The 18,519-nt window shown below is 38.8% G+C and overlaps 2 long non-coding RNA genes across 2 annotated transcripts in view; one reads left to right on the forward strand and one right to left on the reverse strand.

The window, feature by feature from the left end:
• Positions 1–18,519, reverse strand: part of LOC308185623 — a 72,863-nt gene that overhangs the window by 41,769 nt on the left and 12,575 nt on the right. The window contains exon 3 of the long non-coding RNA XR_013943521.1: positions 9,044–9,108. This is a non-coding gene — a long non-coding RNA (uncharacterized lncRNA). The remainder of the gene's footprint in view (positions 1–9,043; positions 9,109–18,519) is intronic.
• LOC308185624 lies at positions 1,771–6,888 on the forward strand. Its single transcript, XR_013943522.1, has 3 exons — positions 1,771–2,374; positions 4,973–5,031; positions 6,188–6,888. It is a non-coding gene; the product is annotated as an uncharacterized lncRNA (long non-coding RNA).

Below are 18,519 nucleotides of genomic sequence, written 5' to 3' on the forward strand. Positions count from 1 at the left end.
GAGACCAACAGCAACAAAAAAATTTGTTCTCCTGAAAGCTGCTTCAGTGTAATTTATGAGAGATATGAGTAGTTTAGTTTATATTTACATACTGTCTTTTTACAGTAAACCAGGAGAAAGCGATAGACTCGAACATTTCTTCAAATAAATATTCTCCTTTGAAAGCTTCAGTTTCAAACCATTAGAAATATTGTACTGTTCAGCTGTACATCCAATACTGAAATGGTGAATACAGCATCAGCAATCCAAATGGTTAACCAAGTGCAGAAATGCTTGCCAATCAAAGCCACAGTACCTACATTTTGGAGTATAGTTTGGACACTCAGCTCATTTAAGTCAGTCACTGTCTCCCCACCTCCACCTCTCATCAGAATTCACCTTTAAAGCAGCCCTGGCTTTTCAGTAATTTATACCTAAACCAGAACACCTAGTAAATTTCATTCTTACATTCCCATCTTCATGCTTTAGTTGTATTCCTGTTAGCATGCCTTTTTCTCTTTATATCACAGATAAAACATAATGATTCCTGTGTCTGAGTAAACTATATTTACTAACAACATACAATATGCATGGACTGTCTGGTAGCATTCTCAGTACTCTAGAAGCATTAATATATATATTTAGAAGTATTAATATATATATATTACATATATATATATACACACATATACATATATATAATGTATATACATGTATATATATATATGTTTAAAAAAAAAAAAACACCAAAGAGCTCAAAGGCATTTTTAAAGAAAACATACAAAATATTTATGCTTTTCAGGAAAGTAAGGTAATCTTTCAGATCAGAAGGGGCAATAACACTCTCTCTCTTTTACTGGATTTATTTTCAATTCCAAATCCTATTCCAATTCCAAATTGTGTTTGTGGGTGTCAAGAAACTATGAGCTCAGGTATAGATGCTACTGTTTACTGACTGAGCTTCACCGATTTCCTCTTACTCATTTTCTCTGTCCTGTCAGGCACTTTGCTCTTTACCTTTGTGTTTTTGTTGATCTTTTGCACTTTCAGGTACCTTGGGAATAAGACATACAAAAAGGAAAAAATATCTTTTCACTTGTCAGCAGAGAATAAGTGACATGAGAATAACTAAAAGTCAATAAAACACAAGACTTTATGATAACAGCTTTCATAGCATTGTTTTTGACAAAAGACATGTTCCTGACAGTGCAATTTGATAGCACTTAAATCAGTTATCTGTAGGAGTGTCTACTTCAATTTGAGCCACTGGCTTGATCATAATGAAAGAAAGGTAAGGTCTGAATAGTAGTACTGGCTTCATAATTAACAAACCATTATTAATAAGGACAAATGTTTGTTAAGACAAAAAAAAGTAAATCTTAATGTCAGTGAAGTGGAAGGTAAATCAACACAAGAGGTTAGCCAGGCTAAGGTTACAGCTGAAATATTTGAACTCTGTGGAAGAAAAACAGTTGAGGCACCAAGAGGGACAGGCAAAAATGCTTTTGCAAAAGGCCACACAAAAGATCTGAAAAATGTTTTCACACAGTGTGTTAAATTAGAGTTTCGGCTTGCAAAGTAGATGTAGGAAAACTATGTAGGAAAAATAAAGCAGAAATTTAGAAAAATATATTCTGATTATTTTAATTTTTCCTTTAATTTCAGTTAGACTTATGATTGTACATATATATTTTAGAAGTTTGGGGATCTCTGAAAGCAGTAGACAGAATTTTTGCCCTGACATTTCACCAAGTTTCTAGTGTGCAGAAGTAATCTCGTATTTTCAGAAGGACTTTAACGGTACAACCTTGTCATATACTATTTAGTATTCTTTTTCACATTCTGAACAGTGCTGTGTATAAAAATAGTTATTACTATCGTTTCCCAAAACCTTATGACTTCTTACATCTGTAACTATTTCCTATCATTGGAAACATCTGCTAGGTATTTCAACGAAGTAGGTTTCTATTGATCTTGTTTCTAATTATGGTGTCCCTGCAAGCCAGCTGACTTAGATGAATGCATCAATAATTTGACCTCTAGAGGAAATAATTCGGAAATTGCTTGTGACCTGTTGTAAAAGTAGCATTAAAAAAAATGCTTTCAATTAGCTTTTTGAAGTTTCTGAAGACACTGAGTTGTAGTGAGTTTATGTGGCAAGGTTTAGGTAGTGGGGGGCCATAGGAATGGATTCTGTGAGAAGAATCCAGAAGCTGCCTGTGTTAGACAAGGGGCCCACCGCTGGCCAAAGCCAAGCCAATAAGCCATGTTGTTTGCGCTGCTGTGGGAGCATATTTAAGAAAGGAGGGGGAAAGAAAAAAAAAAAAAAAAAGGAACTGCTGTAGAACAGCAGCTGAGAGGCAGAGGAATGAGAGCCAGCCCTGCAGCCCCCCAGGTGAGTGCAGTAGGAGGGCAGGAGGTGCTCCACGCAGGGAGCCGCAGTTCCCCTGTGGCCTGTGCAGGGAGAGGCCCCTGGTGGAGCAGGCTGTCCCCCTGCAGCCCATGGGTCCCACACGGAGCAGATCTCCACGCTGCAGCCCGTGGAGGAGCCCCCGGTGGAGCAGGTGGATGTGGCCTGGAGGAGGCTGCGGCCCATGGAGAGCCCCCGCAGGAGCAGGCCCCGGGCCGGAGCTGCAGCCCGTGGAGAGGAGCCCACGCAGGAGCAGGGGGTCTGGGGGGAGCTGCCGCCCACCCGTGGGGGACCCGTGCTGGAGCAGTTTGCTCCTGGGGGATGGATGGACCCCGTGGTACGGAGCCGTGTGGGAGCAGTTCTTGAAGAGCTGCTGCCTGCGGGCAGCCCCCGCAGGCTCAGTTCGGGAAGGAGGCATCCCGTGGGAGGGACCCCACGGGGAGCAGGGGCAGAGTGACCGTGAGGGAGTGGCAGAGACGAAGCATCAGGGACTGACCGCAGCTCCCATTTCCCTGCACTGCTCGCTGGGAGGAGGTGGAAGAGGGTGGTTGGGGGGAAGTTGTCTTAATTTCTTTCCTTTGTTTCTCATTGCTCTATCTTGTTAGTAATAGGCAGTCAATTTCTCTAATCTCCCTACACTGAGTCTGTTTTGCCCATGATGATAATTGTTGAGTGATCTTCCCATCCTTATATCAAACCTTGAGCCCTTTGCATCGTATTTTCACCCCCTTTCCCTTTGAGGAGGGGGAGTGAGCGAGTGATTGTGGTGGAGCTCGGCTGCCCACCTGGGTAAAACCACCACATGACTACTATGTATCAGTGCCTAAAACTGTATGTGAGTGTTTGTTAGCTGAAGAACCCCATGTAGAAATTCCATGGAAGATAGTTTGCAGTGCCCTATCTATGTATCTGGTGAAATAATTAGGAAGTACTCATGTAATTTCATGTATTTTTGATAGCATCTATCTTTAGGGTAATATGAAGGCCAGGTAAGATTTAGAAGAAGAGACCTGATACTTGCAGTCTATGGGGCAGCTATGTTTTTTAAGGACACAAAATTTGTGCTGATTTAAGCTGGTATACAGTAGAATTTGGGATTTGCTAGTTACAACTGAGTAGCAATCATTTTTGCTTGTCTTGCTAGGGTTATCTTTTGTCCAAGTAAATAAATAGTTTTCAAAATAAGGACAGAATCTCCATGCAACTGAAACCAATAGATATTCTCCATTTCCATTAATGATCTTCTGTGGAAAAATCTGTGAAAAATCTGAGAATTTAATTCTTGATGTGAAGCTGGGAATGACCAGATTAATGTGGCTTAGTTTTCAAGTTTCGGACCTGGTACAGTATGTGACTTCTGGTAAAAATTATAAATACCTCTGACTAATAAACACATTCATTTGAGCATAAGAAGGCTGCACAACACTAAATAAAGGTATACTTGATAGACTTCAGAGAAATCAGATTATGCTGGTGAGAATTACATGCTTATGTCACTCTCTGCCTGGTGCTTCCTTTTAACTTGTTATTTAATCTTCAAATCTCTTAAAGGGGGAAAAAGATCTGGTACTGATAATTTTGCTCAAATAGAAAAGGAGAAGAATGGTTAAAGCCAGGCCACACTGCTATCTTTATTTAGACGTCAACAAACAGTCACACAAAATGACAAGTTGTTCTTGAAACTCAGCCAAATCTTCAAGAAGCATGCATAAGCAGGTGAGCCTCTTTGTGTCAGGACAGCTAATGTTTATTAGCGTGTAGATGCCTAATTTTTCCCTGCGTACAAATGCAAAGAGCCAAATAATTTTACTATATAAATTATTACTCTGTAAATTATTTAAAATTGTGCTTCAAAATTAATTTGAAATCCAAATCAAAATGCACAGGATATCTATATCAATTGGTTGTCCATACATGCACCTGCTCTAGAGAGAACATGCATATTAGCAGATTTGAAATACAATTTTAAATTATACTGCATTAAAAAACAGTGGTGAATGCAGTAGAATAATGCAAATAATACCATTACTTTGGACATCTTTGACATTTTTTTCCCTCACTGCAGACACAGCTAGAATTCAACTAATACATAAAAAGCATGTACTGTACTGCAACGGTCCAAATGCCGTGACAGTAGCTCCTAAAGATTAGGGGAAAGACATAGGCACTGTCAATTACTCAGAGAGGTCTCTGGCAGTACGCTCATGCAGTTTCTCACAGCGTTTGGGAGTCATCCAAGTCTATTTTTTCTTCAGCTCGACTAGGATGTTAGCACCTCACTATCCCTCAACAAAAAGTTCCACAGCTGAAGCATTGCTTATGAAAAATGTACTTTAGTTTGTTTAAACCAACTATCCCATAGCTTCATCTGATGATCCACGTAATTCTTGCACTGGGAGGAACAGGAAATAGTTATTCCCTTTTAATCACTCCCATCCTTTTCATGATCTGTCAACCTCTATCAAATTCCAGACTCCATCTTTTCCTGACTAGGTACTTAGTCCATGTAATGACTCTTGGCTACAGAAGCCTGACCAACCTTGTCTTTTGTGTCTTTTTGTATCTTTTTAAATCCTAACAAAGGCTTTGAAGATAAGGAGAGGAGGAAAGGGAATACAGATCTCCACGACTATATGCACCAGGTATTTACATAGCAAAATAGTTTTCAAGCTTGTTCTCTGTTCCTTTTCTAAGAACTTTTACCATTGAATTTGTTTTCTAATCTGTACTCAGAGGACTTTTGTATAGAACTTTTTGTGGTAATGCCAAGATCTCTTTTTTCCTGAGTGATAAAATCGTACAGGTCAGTATTAACTTGTCTACCCACGCTCTTGACAAAATTTCATGCAGGCTAATACCAATGATCCTCCATAAATGGTAAGCTTTAGTTAGAAAGCTTTTACAAGAATCTTAGCATGAGCACTGGCAGACTTTAGCTTGCATCTATTCCAGTTGTGAAGTATACAATATACCAACAGCTCACCATGGTTCCAAGACACCATAAATTGCAGGGCTGGAGCTTTAGACAACAGACCAAGAATAAAGACTCCAGTTCTTTTAATATGGCTAAATTCAAAGAAAATCCACTCGCTATTTAATTATCCATTTTAATTCTTCTCCCCTACACACATACCCGCACACTGACCTATAAATTCAAGTAACACATGGGTGGAAGAACAAGAAAACATAAATTAAAACAATTGTTAATCATTTATATAGACTCTTAATACCATAAAACTGCCTTGTCACATTGCTGCTACTGGTGGTGTATTTCATCATAGTCCATAATAAGCGAGTAGTTTCATATGCACGGAAACTAATGAATTTTCATTTCCTGTAATGTGTGGCTCACAAAGAACCTCTGTTCAGGTGGCTAAAGAACAACAGGTTTCAACTGAAACTTTTCCCAGTGTCAGGGCTTTGATAAAACTTCTCCCTGCCTCGAGTTCTTCAGTTGTACTCATCTGCAAGCTCTGAATCCCCTTGTCTTTCTGTTACCTGCATGGTCTCCTCCTCTACCCAGTCTTCATGAAAGTTTTAGGAATTTAATTTTTGAGACTTGTATCTCCCTGATGGATACAGTTGAAATGCATCACCAGCTTATAAAATAATTTAAACCCCGTGGACACTGTTTCCCAAACAAGTTTTTTTTGTTTTGTGTTGTGTTTTTTTATTGTTGATGTTGGTTTTTTGTTTTGTTTTGGTTTTTTTTATGAAAAGTTTAGTCTTGTAGCAATGACAGTTTCCTCATGAGCTAATTGGGTTAGGGTTTTGTTTATCTCTTTCTCTATGCTGCAGTATTTGAACTGGGACACAACAACATTTCTGTTACCAGTAGGTCATGAGCTAACTGCTTACAAGAACTGCAACAAAAATGAATTTCCCTGCCTAGCAGAAACAGAAGACATCAGACTTTTTAATGTACTACCCAAGGGGGAAATCTCCATGCCACAAAACACATCATATGTCTCCACGTAACTGGAGCAGAGATTTACTTTTTCACTGTTCACTCTTTCACGAAGATGGAATGCTTGAGCAAGCCTGAAGCATGTCACAGCTGAAGGCTGACATGCAAAACAGCAGTTGTGAGAAAAGATCCTGGACCAATCTGGAAACTGAGCAGTGAAACCTTGCTCTTTGTCAGAAAATTTAGCAGAACAGGCAGTTGTCACTATACAACACTCAAGGAGCTAGAGCCTCCCTAAAAGTAGAGTGGAGTGCCCCCCAAGATGAAAAGAGACAACAGAAGATGTTGGTTTCTAAGCAAAACCTTCTACCTCTATCTGCAGTATGTATCCCCTGGAGGCTGGGGATTGATTTGGGTCAATTCAATTTATCTCTGGCTTTTCTGCTTCTTCTGGATTTAAAATAAAAAAAAAAAAAGAGGAATAAATATTACTTTTGTTCCATTCCTATAGTTTCTTTTTTCCATTTATTAAATGACTGCCACAATACGTTTGTTTCTGAACACAGCATCACAGTAACATTACGACTTTATGACTTTATGCAATGTCAAACTGCATCCAAACAGTATCCAGACAGAGTACCAAGGATAGTTCTGAATTTGCAAGTTCCAGTGTTGCCAGTGATACCAGTCTTAGTATGGGCTACCTGCCTAGCATGAGAAACTAGGTAAGGGGTTTGATCCGTTTCAAGCTCAATGAGCTCATATACTGCTGTGAATAATCAAACTAGCTGAAAACTGGCTGAGTTGTGGCCATCAATCCACATGCTTTGTTTTGCTGTTGAATTTTGAAGATGCTTTTATTTTTGCCAGGTCTGATAGCAGTTTTTAGTTGCAGACATTTGAAAAAGTACTTTGCTCGGTGATTTTCAGTAATAGCATCAGTCCACAGAAATGCCGCTTCCTCTGTTTCATAAAAGTCACTACTATCCATTTTCCAGTTTGTCATCCTTCTATTTGTAAATGCAACACCTTATGTTCCTGTTCATTTCAGCGAGCTCTTCTTTCCTTCTCTTAATGCAATGGTTGTGCCATTAAAATTCAAACCAGCCTGTAGAGAACCATTTTTGCATCTAGCAACAGATAGACAACTTAATCTGAAGAAGATCTACTTAACATTTCTCTTTCTACATCAATTGGTTTGTGTAGACAGCTGGAATGGTAATATAGTTTCTGTTTTGCTGTCTGCTTTGGTTTGTTTTGTCATGTGTTTAGTTTTCAGTTTTACATACCTCCGATGGTAACTCACTGCTGACAGTAAATTCTGTATCTGTTCTAAAGAGACAGAGCCAAGACAGTGTAATGTTCAGACCTCCTCTTCCACACATACTATTCTCTGTCATCAGATGCTTCCTAAAAGCAGTGTTCCCTAAGTCTGTAAGCACAATCATGAAGTAGTGTCCTGTTGGGAAACAACTTATTGTAACAGCAACAGCCTCAGCACTACTAAACTGCATGTGATTGATGGCAAAAAGCAATTGCATTGAGGTCTACAGAAGACTTAAAAAAAAAAAAAAAGTAAGAATGCAGATATACTGCACTGGACATGGTCACAAGCTTACACAGGGATAAGAATATTCATCACTGACATCATTTATACAACTAAGCAAAACAAAAGTATGAAAAATTTGGCTTTATGGAAGAGAAAAAATAGTGAAGCTGAAGCAAATGTTTCTGCATCTGTACCTCATCATTAAATCATAAGCTCATTTGACTAACGCTTGGAACAAGATAAGGAAACACAGGAGGAAAAGATATGAGAAATATTCTTACTGTCAGCATTACAATAGCTGACATTAAACTCCTGAAAGAGCAGGAAGCTTAATCTAATTAACATACAGTAGATAATAGGCCATAATGTGTCACTTCTCATACAGTTCTTTTCTCTTTCATCTGGTGCTATGATATGCATTTGAATATTAGGTCAAAGTACCCAAATAATTATTTTCTACAATTATTTTTCAGCTTTGATAGTAGTATTTCTTAATTCTTGCAGATGCCCTCAGCAAAAGCAGTTTTTACCAGCTATGGATCATTGATTCTTCAACATTGATTCTTGCCTGTCTCCAAAACCATTAAGACATCTCACTTCAGTCCTCACTGATGCCGAAAAGCAGTGTTTGAGAACATGACCACTGATAAAAAGTATTTTTATCTGTTAATACTACACTCAAAACATATCCTTTTAATATATTATTTCTAGGCAGATTTCTGCTAGTACATGTCTCTGCTTTCTGATGAGCAGTGTGGGTTGCATCTTCTGCTCATGTGCGCTGTGAACCTACAGAAGGTTCTCAGCCTTCTCAGTCAGCTGAAATCTTTCTCAGATCTCCAAATTTTAGTCACAGATGTTACAGCCCAGAAAGCAAGAAGGAAAAGAGATTGGGTTTAACAATGAGCTGTGGATTTTAAATGTAATCAGCAGGAAAAAGATGGGGAAATGAAATACAGAAAGCAAACGCAATGAGTGTCAGTTCACTGTTCCACCCAAAACAACCATTGCCTAAAGATTTTCATAGCTCTTAAAGGGCAAGCAAAAAGGACAAAAGCAATCACCAAATAAGCTTAATAAAATAAAATAAAATAAAATAAAATAAAATAAAATAAAATAAAATAGCATGTCAGACATTGTCAGTGTATCAGTGCACTCAGTGTAGGCATATGCATCTGAAAGATACTTATGCATTTACCAGGAATGCCCAGAGGTTCCAGGGGGCTGATGATCAACTCTTGTTTAGCAGCAGGGTTGAAATAACTGAAAAGAAAGAAAAAAAAAATCACACCATTCCTAAGCAAGCATATCCACAAATAGACTGAGCATAAGGCAGTCTAGAAGAGCCTCCTTCTGCTAAGCTAATAACCTAATGACAAAACAATTACTAGGAAATTAAAAATTACTTTGTAATTTTAATTGCTACTTAAAACATCAATAGCAAGATGTCACTTTAGACACCAATAATAATATTCAGCATATTGCAGTAGCAGACACTAGATTTGAGGCAAATTCTTTTTCCTCAGTTAGGAGTCAAACCTCTGGGTAGTGCTTTCTGCCCTTCTGTTAATTGAAATCAAGTCAAATTGAAGACGTTCAGCACCTTGCTGGTATCCAGTGATTTCTCAGATTCACAACCGCAAACTTTTTCCATTATCTCAATGAGTAGGTTGCATTCTTGGTTAGATTAATCATCCCCTACACCCCCTCCTCCAAGGACATTTGCAAATGTGATTTCTCTTTAGTTGCATTTTAAATGAGAAAGCTAAATGGCTTCCAGCTATGGCTGAATATAAAGTTAAATAGATGTCTCTTGCTCTATTTCCTGAGGATGAGTCACCTAAATTGTTAAAACAGCAGAGTGACATACACAAGTAAGAATAATAATGTCCTTGTTGGTGATAATTTAATGAAACAAGTTTATTAGTCACTAGGGAATGATTGAAGTGTTGTATATTTAATTTTTCTGAGTCCATTTTATTGTTACTATTTGATGGGTGTGTATCCTTTCATTTCATTAACCTGGTTATAACAAAAATCAAAACTGGAGGATAATTTAGATTACAGAGTAGATGTTGAAGAATCCAAAACTGTGTACCAGCTCGGTGTTTGCACATACTCTCATGACTGCAGAAGTCTGTAATTTAGCTGTATAGAGCAGCCAGTTAGTCCCTCTGAGTGTTCGTATCAAACTATTCTAGTAAGATAGATGTAAAAAGTCTAAGTAAATGAGACAACACCAAAGCAAGTTGTAGAAAGGTGTAGACTTGATGCAGACTACTAATCCGATCACTGTCCACTAATGACTTGTCTAGATGTCTACTGCATCTAGTCAGTACTCATTTGAAAAGATTATCCTGTTTTTGCTCTTCTTTGAGATTCTTCCTATTAACTTGTTCCCTCTGCATGTGTGCATGTCCCTGCTAATTTCTGAACTGAACAGCTGACTTCAACCCAGTCTGCCCAAACGTATCTGACAAACATTTCTTCGGGTGGCAGTATCAGGGTGCACAACTCCCAACACCATTTTGTTCTGTCCTGCCCTTAATTGTAACAATAAAATTGCTTGTGTGGCTGTGCGCTGAAGTAAATCTTACAGGGATGCCCTGGGTATGTACTGGTTCGCTGAGCTTGCTTACTGTTCCATGCTACCCTTGCTAATAGCTGCACCAGCACAATTAGGTGTGAATAAGTAGTGGGTACCTGTAGAAAAGAATGGATAGGAGCTGCTACTGTCCTAAATTTCTGCCAGCAGACTGAAAGATGGCAGCTGGGTAGAGGAGAGGCACACTATTAATGTCCTGAACAAGGGAAACAACTCTGCATGAGATCACTTCTTATTGGACATGAAAAAAAAACCACCCTGTTTCTCAGTGTAGGTGTTTATAAAGGTCTTTATCTTCCCCAAGTTTCAGCATTCAAAGTGTTGCTAGACCTTTACATAATTTGCTCATGTCAGTCACAACCAGGAAGCTGTCTGTACACACAGAACCTGATATGGCTCAGTTGGCATGGTAGGAAGGATGTTCAATGTCTTCTGAAGGGCATAATGAAAAATAATAATAATTTTGTTTGGAAAAATAATAATAATTTTGTTTGTTTATTTAGCTTACTGCAATGCGCTGATCAAGGTCTACTTAAATAGGGAGAGTCAGATCCAGGTGAGATTCTCTGTTGTCCTCTGAGAGGACTGACCATGAGGGTGTAAAGTGTGGGAATCAGAGCAGCCATCAGAGCTCTCACTTCCTTAACACATTCCTTGCAAACACTGAGGACTTCTATGAATCCAACACTTCCTTTCCCTGAACCAACAGATCTGCTTTCTGGGGTTTTACAGCCATTCTCAGCTGTATAGAGAGAAAGCTGGAAATAACCAGCATGGTATTTGAGTTCTGTATTAGCTGATTCCCATTGGTAGAGGTAGTCTTGCTGAATATCCATGATGTTAGGAAGGCTTCGCACCATGAAAGCAGATTACCAATTCTTTAACCTTCAAAATACACAGCGTGTGTGCTTGCCCAAAACATGGACACCCAAGTCTGGCTGGAAATTTCATAAGCAAAATGGCTTTGTTGAATTTCTGTTCATTAAAGTCCAATAAACTGCAAAGAGATACCAGAACCTTTGCTAGTGCAGGAGCACTAAGCACACTTCTGATTCAGGCTTTCAGCTGGGACAGCTGTGGAGGCAGAGCAGGAGCTCTGAGGATTTGATTCTTCCAGTGTTCAAGACAGGACTGTGTATGTGCTTGTAAAAAAAATAAATAATAACAACAAATAAACAAAAAAAAAAAAAAAAAAAAAAGGCACAGGCTAACTAAATAAACAATTTCTCCTGTTAGAAGTGACCTGTCAGACTCTGGGTTTTGTACATTTCATAGAATCACAGAATGGATTGTGTTGGAAAGGACCTTAAAGACCACCCAGTTCCAACCCCCTGCCATGGGCAGGGACACCTCTCACCAGACCAGGTTGCCCAAAGCCCCATCCAGCCTGGCCTTGAACACCTCCAGGGATGGGGCATCCACAACTTCTCTGGGCAGCCTGTGCCAGTGCCTCACCACCCTCAAAGCAAAGAATTTCTTCCCTATCTCCAATCTAAACCCACCCTCTTTTAGTTTAAAGCCATTCCCCCTTGTCCTATCACTCCACTCCCTGACAAAGAGTCCCTCCCCAGCTTTCTTGTAGGCCCCCTTTAGGTACTGGAAGGCCGCTATGAGGTCTCCCCAGAGCCTTCTTTTCTCCAAGCTGGACATCTGTCCCCAGCTGTCTCAATCTGTCTTCATAGGCAAGGTGCTCCAGCCCTGTGGTCATCCTTGTGTCTCTCCTCCATATTTGTTCCAGCCAGAGGAAACAGATTCCCAAAGGACTGGGTAGCCCTAAAATCCTCAGGTCATGCTCTTTATGGGGACCACTGAGCAGCAAACGTCAGCAGTCAATCTTGCTACAAGATAATTAACAGGAGATTCGAATGTTGCTCGCAAAACTTAGCAAAGAAGAGCATGCTTGCTGATATGATGAAAATCTCACACACAACAAAATCTTTCTGCAGAGGAGAGCTTTTGGGGAAGAAAAATATGGCAGTTATGCTGTCATCACCACTGCAATTATGCAGCAACCGGGTCTGAGAAAATGTTCAGATCTACAGAATTCACAGAGCTATTGGCTAAAACTTCCCAGTTCACCAGAAACTGCATTTAAAAGTTCCCTTATGATAAGGAGTACATTTGCAAATCAACATTGAGCTGATTGTTATTACCCGTTATATTCTATATTTGCATGATTGTCCCATTGGATCATCTGACCTTTTTTTTTTTTTCTTTTGAGATGAAGGAAGCTTGCCAGGACATGCAGTGTATGAAAAAACACAAGTCCTCAGACTGCAATGTATAAATCACTCCAAAGTGGTAAAGGATTGGCACACACCCAAGCTGGAACGTCAATGAATGGTGAATGGTGGTCTGCATGTCAGACAACTGTTGCTGCTGCATGTGGTGCATAAGGAAAAAAGAAGCGGGAATCCTTAGTTTACAGTGTACTGGTGCTCAAACTGTCAGATTACTTTCTGACAGACACATTCCTTTTCCTTTCCAAAAACGATAAGAGGTACAGTGTGCAGGCACTGAATAAATCACTGCATAGCAGCTGCTCCACAGAGCTGTGTGCTTAGTCTCATACTGTTGTGGCTGACACTAGATAATTTCCGATAGGTTACCCCACAGTGACAAAGAGGAAAAACTACCTTGTTTTTATACAATGCTATACTGCAGGGCTTGACATAATATAAGCTCACATCCTGTTTATCCCACTGCAGTTTGTAATGCCAACAGTAAGTTTGAGAATGGGATCAGGAGTTAAGGTTTTATTTTTCTCCTCAGTACAAGCCAGAAATATTTCCAGAGTCAAGAGAGATCTTGATTTCTGGTAAACTCTTCAGCATGCCTCTAATTGCATTCAGCTTTAGTATCAGCTCACAAAGGAACACTGCACTTTGATTTAGCAAAATGAATGCTGGTAGATGGCCAGAATTTGAATTTTGTGAAATATCATTAGTTACCCTCAGAAGTGCTGTCTCTGTGCTATTCTGAGGTCTGAATATTCAGATGAATTAGAAGGAGATCTCAATTTGCTAAAAGACTATGCAGCTGGAGAGTGAGACTTGCTCATCATTGCCAAAAGAGAGAGCAGAGCATGGCCCTTTATATAATAACATGAGATTTTAATGGGATCCAGAGTTTGGTGATAAAGTTTTCTGAAACAGATGTTATCAGCTCATTTTATGACAAACAGAAAAACTGATGGCAACTGCCAGATACTACCTAGGCTGCCTTTAGTCCATTGTCATTAGGCTTATCGACCCCGAGCGTTTTGATTGGAAGCAGTGATGTGCGCACAACTGACTCACAATGGATTGTGTGTCTTAGGTTTGCATTATGGTTTCTGTCTGTGGCATCCTGTCAGGATTTGACCTTGCTCAGGAGACAGACAATTGGAATTTTCCAGCACTTTCTGTGCACAAGCCCTGTATAAATGGAAAATTACAACCATAGCTGCGGAGATGAGTCAGCCAGTCTTCATGACTCCCAAGTATTCCAGCAGAAGCAGACCCCAAAGCAGATGTAATAAGAGATACAGAACATCAGTTTTTTTCATAAGTCTGAGAATATATATCAGTGATGCTACAGGACAGGGTTGCCAGAGTCTGTAGAGTCAGGAAACAGTCATTATAGAATACCCGTTTCTTGCTACAGTTGCTCATAGAGATTAGCAAAAATAGTTACTAGAGTGGATGGTTGAAAAGTCATGGACATATGCATCTTGTTCTGTCTGTGTGTTTTGTTTTGTTTTGTTTTGTTTCTGGTTTTTTTTTTTTCCCTCAGAGAAATGGCAAGCGTAAGTTTGTGCCTAGTGTGGTACTAACACAGAGGTCATGTCAGACCAAGGAGATCACAGAGGACCATTTCTGTTCTGCAGTCACAAATCTCACAGAGATAATAAGCAAACTTGCCAATCTTGGAGCCATGCAAATGTTCAGCCAACATATGAGAAAGGTCAAGGTCTTAGAAGACTGAAATCACAGGTCTAGGATTGTCTTCATTCTGCCAGAAGCACATTTCCCCAACACTCAGCACTTGCAGGAGCCACACAAGTGTCAGTCTTCTCTATTAGTATAACTGGGCTGCAATTTCATGAGAATGAAATTGTGATGAAGAAAACTTGTTTCAGCACACAACTGCACTGGCAGAAAGTTACTTCAAATATTATGCTTTTGTTAGCAGTTATTGTTCATGTTTTAAAATCTCTGTGCCCTTACACTAGCGAGATTAGACGAGTCTTCTGGTCTGACCTCTGACATTGGAACTACGGGGTCCTGATGAGCTTTGGCAAGGAAGAAACAGGCTCTGTAAAGGCTGGTCTGGCTGACCCAGTAGTGTCATGCCCTCATACTGCTCTTTCTTGGTTTACAGGAAAGTCTCCGGAATCATTCCTTGGCAGATGTAATATATGATTATGTAGTAAATACTCCTGTTGAAAACATTGAAATATTCGTTCTTCTACACGAAACCTAATCACAACAGGTTCTTAACAAAGCAACATTTTATTCTGCAGGTATTCAGCACAATTTTTAGGTATGTGTATGATATCTTATACATTCTTATTCAGACAGTCATGTCACTATTACTGCAGTTACAAATTATGTTCTAAAAATAGCCACGGAGTTGTCAGTCAGTTTTCAGTCACTATTTACAACACACAAAGGTTTATATTCTTTAGCACATTTAATACTTACTGGATTTATCTTTTCAGATCATGAAAATAAATGGTATTCATGTCTGCATTTATTCAGTTTTCTGTCACAAGTTTCCAGACATTTCACCAATAATACCTACAATATATATTTTTAAAATAATTTGGTTTATATTTTGGATTTCTGACAAATAAAACAGGAAGAACACACCCAAACTGACCAACTATCACCTGAAGTAATGATTTACTTTTCAAAACCATCCTTTCAACTTCTCAAAGTTTGCATTCTGAGTCCTCTCTATACGTAGTCTCTATTCCCTTTTCCCTCTCCAATAATTTGTGGACTCCACCTATCAGTTTGCTCATATGTAATTACATTGCCGACCAACATATATATTCACCTTTTACCACACCCCAAGAGAGTTCTCAAAATACAGAAATATAGATAAAATAGCTGTGGTTACAGAAAATAATAATAATAATAAATATCACAATGGTATATTTCAATACATTGCTAATGAGCAAGTGACACGCAAACTGTGCATCATGTGAGCTCCCAGTTTTCCTCTAAATACCAGTACCTGCTGATTTTAGGGATTCTGAATTACCCCTCCTAGTTTGATTTTCTTTAGTAAAAGAGACAAAATTAAACATGGCAAAACACAGATCAAGCACCATGCCACTCCTACTTGCTCAGAAGTCCTTGCTGAGCATCATTACACTTATCTCCAGGTCAAAGTTTTTCCAACATTATTTTTCCCCTGTGTAATGTAATAAGATACTCAGAAAAATGACTAAAAATTCTCTCCACATATTCTTTCCAAGCAGAGTTTTCAGTCAACTTCTAGCACTACAATTTTCCTTTTAATCAAATACTTCTCTTTTGTCTTGTCTCAGTAGTCCTACATGCAGGTACAGACAAATCACAAGGACTGTTGCCATTATCAGACTGGAAAAATTCAGCATCTAAAATTTAATCAGATCAGAAATCAGGGCATTCAACAGATGGGGTACACTTTCTAAAATATATAGAACAGTAGGTAAGCAATGATTTTTGACTAACTCTAGACTCTGGAATTGTGGTGCACAGGAAAATACAGTTCCATAAACTAAGGTATTCTTTCACTGATGTCTTTTTCTTTTCTCTAAAAGTAGTATCGTTTCCAATATTTAAAAGAAAGGAATTAGAAAGCAGAATTCTCAGCAACCTGAAATCTCAAAGCAGTTTGGAATCATCAGGTAGGATTGATCCCTCTTCCCCATACTGTGCACAGAAGGGAGGGAAACCTACTTCAGTTTGCAGAGTACTTTTGTCTTTGTGAATTTTAAGTTACATTTCCAACTTTAAAAATATGAATTGATGAAGTATCCCGGAATGTAAGTCTGACCTTTTGAATTACTTCCCTTGTCCTGCTTTTGTTATCTTGCACTTGTTGCCTAGTAGACTATCCCACAGACAATAATAACTTTGGCCTTGATTTCATGACAGTGTAAAACAACCAATTTGCTTAAGTTATTGTTTGGGCATCTGGTCAAAGGAATGCTGTGCTTTTTATTTATTTATTTATTTACTTATTTATAGCCTTTTTTAAAAACTTCTCTAATAATACGTATGTTGACTGCTTGATTCTTTCTCCATTTTACTGGATCATAATGATGCAAATGAAAGAATTTATCAAACCTCCAAGAAAGGCTATCATGTATCAGAAATGATATTTGGTATAATGGCACGTCCTCATAATGAACAATCTTTGAAGATATGCGTGAATCTGATGCCAAAATTCCTCTTTTATTTTGACTTTCTTTTTTCTTTCTTGTTGTTAATCTTTTATTTTTGCATTATCTTGCATCAACTGCAATGAATGCACCTGTCAATTATTCTCCAAAGTAAGAACAATAACGACAGTACATAATGAAAAATACATGTTTGCATTAAAAGCAAGTTCCTTGTATTTAACTGCCCTTGAACTGGAAGGAAAACAGATGCAGGTATCCAGCTACAAACCATTAGTAGCACAGCATTCCTAGTATTTTCCATTGTACATAACATAGTCTCCACACCTCAGCCTGCCTTGAAACTTTACTGGCGTGATTACTTTAATTAGTTGGTTTTTTTGTTTGTTTTGTTTTGTTTCCATTGAACTATTATGTTGATAACTATGCTATAAGAACTAAGTATCTTTATAGAAATAGTTTATCTGCAAATACTATTAAAAAATGCTACTAGGGTCTCTGGACAGACAATATGCCCCTTCTGGCTTGGAGCCAGATCAAAGCTGCAACTGCCTCAGAATACCACTGCTGAATAAAAGATTAAGTACTTAATTACTGTTATGAATACTGTTACAAATAAGTCCACCATTATCTTTTCAATTTGTGTTCTAAGTCACCAAGCAGTGATTAAAAACAGGGTTGTAGGGCTCCTTATTATTGGACCCATGTCATTACAGGGTGAGCCTTTGAAATGCCCCTCACCATTGGCACTGAACAGTGCCACAATTCCAGCAGAAGAGACCCAGAAGAACCACAGATGGCTCCAAGAACATTGGTGACATATCAGAACTACAAAATGTTATGGGTAACCTTAATTAACCAAAGCTCAAGAAGATGAAGAAAGAGCTAATACCAGGAACCCCATATTCCCTTATCATTTTAGAACCTATAGTAATCTAGTTTGTTTATGGAGGGCGTTAATCTGTAAGGAAAAGCACTACTGTAACAACCAGCTAAGAAAATTCCTTTGGACCTAGTTAGTGCTAGATGTTAATCACATCTAGAAAAATCAACAGTAGTCCTTCTGATTAGAAATTTGAGTGTACAGCAGTCCAGGAGTCCTGAAGCGTCAGTACCTGCACTCTTACAGCCCACATCTCATGTTTTCCTTTGGGTACTCCATTTGAAGTGTATGTGCCCCAGCTGAGCTACAAAGCAGTGCTTCTGCATTAAAGTCATACTTACACATCTCGTCAACTCTTGTTTCAGTCACTGGCCATTCAGTTCTGCAATCTCGGTTTCTATACCTTCTTTGTCCATTCTGTTCAAGCTGAACAGGATTCCGATTATTCAAGCAAGAGCTTATTTTATTGCCTGAGCACAACCATTCACATTGCTCGGTGGTGTGCCCTTTGAAACAAGGCATCTCACCATCAGGTGGAAAAGCTTTCCTTTACTTACAAGTGCCCAGCTATCACACTGCCAAAAAAACAAGTCCATTTCTAGTCCTGTCTATCAGCAAATAAATTTCAACAAATATATTGCTCAGAACACTTTTCTCTTAAAAACAAAACAAAACAACAACAAAAAAACCTAACCATTAGCATAGCAATAAAGCACAGAACCTCCCCTCTCCACCAGCTATTCTTGTCAGCATTAGCAAAGCACAGACAGAGGTCTCTGGACCCCCATCTGGTCCTACTGACAGTACACC

The sequence above is a fragment of the Anser brachyrhynchus genome (genome assembly GCF_964034855.1).
Source record: "Anser brachyrhynchus genome assembly, chromosome: Z".
NCBI classification, from domain to species: Eukaryota; Metazoa; Chordata; class Aves; order Anseriformes; family Anatidae; genus Anser; species Anser brachyrhynchus.